General features: G+C 38.3%; 1 pseudogene; it reads right to left on the reverse strand.

Moving 5' to 3' along the window:
* Positions 1-572: 572 nt before the first annotated feature.
* Positions 573-1,720, reverse strand: LOC144355650 (uncharacterized; annotated as a pseudogene).
* Between the last annotated feature and the right edge of the window lie 356 nt (positions 1,721-2,076).

Consider the following 2,076-nt stretch of genomic DNA (forward strand, 5'->3'; position numbering starts at 1 on the left):
GCCCCTGCATACAAGACACTAGAAGAGATTAGACTAGATGAGAGGAGAAACAAGATATAACATTAGCTGTGAACAAAATGCAGTTTGTCCTAGTTATTACTGCCGATGTAATATATATTCTAGCATATTATTATTCCAACCTCTGAGATACAAAGTCAACGTTAAATCACTATTATTTATTTATTTGTTTGTTTATTTATTTATTTATTTATGTTTATACCACTTTTGATCACGTGCATCATTGTTCTCGCCAACGATTTATTCTTGCAAACAGGGTGAATTTATATGCAAATTGTAAAAAGCAACGCATTCGCAAATATGCAAAGTGTAAACGGTCACACTTTCATTCATATGCAAAGTGTAAATGCTACACTTTGTATCAAAAGTGTAGCGTTTACAATTAACATATCAATAGAAGTGTAACCGTTTACAATTTGCATATCAATCAAAGCGTTACCGTTTACAATTTGCATTACAAATTAAACAAAGTATATGCATTTAATCACACAAATCACAATGAGGGTGCAAATCGCACTAATTTATACTTTCTATGGAAAAAAAGTACTACAACACTAAAATTCAATATTGACACATTTGTTTCCGTCCTGGATCTTAATTTTAATTTGTTTAGAACAACAATCATTTGAAAGACACATTTCTCTGAATTCTGCATGTGATGTTGCAGTCACTGGTTCAGGCGGTGGCTGTTCATATCTTTCAACCTTAGGCTTGTGTACGGAATCGGAATCGTCAATTACGATGGCTGAAGTACTTGCTTTCGGTAGTGGAGGTTGGAGAGCATCAGATACGATTTTCTGAAGAGAGTTACTTGTTCGTTTATATGTTCTCAACCCATCATCCGATCTGTGACCAGTGCGTTCTTTGATTAGTTGCTCATCAAAGCCTTTTTCATACAACGAAGTCGCCGCAGTAACCTAAAAGTATGAAAAGAATGATTTGAGAAGTAAATATACCGACATTTATTTGCATCGCGTTTGAAATACGTTTTCACAATGTACAATATTTGTTTTCAATCTGCGAAATTCAAACACATTTGAACCCATCCCAAGATCCCACCCACCCCAGAATCACTTGAGACAAACTTACCTTACCCGAGTGTCCAGTATGATACCCATCTATTCCAGCCAGATCACACATTCTTTTTGGATATTGTAAAGTATTTACTCCAATCTTCTGTTTAGAAAATGTGAGCCCTCCGCTGGACGTCAGTGGACGTCGGTAGAAGTGACCTTTCGGTGGAATACATTGCAAATAACGTTTCAATAACTGAACAACACAACGCGTGTTGGAAGGATCGCCGTATTGGCGCACATTTTTATACGGGATTTTTCGCGAGTAATACAGTCCTCCTTGATTATTTTACACGGTCTACCATTAAATTCAATATAGTCAGCTTGATTGTCTGATCCTTGTACGAACTGTTCGGCTGTAAGGTTACTATGTTCGTCGACTGCTCGGAGAGCGAACACTTTACACACATAAAAGTAGACTGCATAACTCAAATTTGTAGCAGACTATGGAAAAAACCTTATCCCACAATTTGTTTTCATCATCATCTGTGTATGGTTCAGCTTGACGTTTAATAACACCTATTCCCCGTCTGTCTATACTCTTCATTACACCGTCCAGGGTGTGATGGAATTCCATAAATTCCCGAGCATGTGTATCCATAAAGCACAAGTCAACTCTTTTGCATTCGTCACGTAAATATCTCTGAATTGCGCTACAAAGCACACGCAGGCTATTAGATGGATATTCTGTTCCGTCTTGTCGACGAGCCTCGACAACAAAGCGACACAACCAAAATGAAAGTTCACGTACACCAAGTTCGCTGCATAATCTGGGAACAAATGTAAACACGTCACTACTGCTTACCCCGTGCTTCTCGACTCGTTCATTTCTGGCTCGGCCCCATTCATCCCACACAGACACTCCCCAGTTAGTACATCTACGCGTGTTTTTTTGGCACTCGCGAATTCTGAATGGCGCTATCTGTTCATTGTCTACAGGTAAACCGAAACGTTGACGTTCTTGTTGTTAACTTAAAATCTTCTT

Source organism: Saccoglossus kowalevskii, chromosome 11, assembly GCF_978046115.1.
Source record: "Saccoglossus kowalevskii chromosome 11, keSacKowa6.1, whole genome shotgun sequence".
In the NCBI taxonomy this organism is placed as follows: domain Eukaryota; kingdom Metazoa; phylum Hemichordata; class Enteropneusta; family Harrimaniidae; genus Saccoglossus; species Saccoglossus kowalevskii.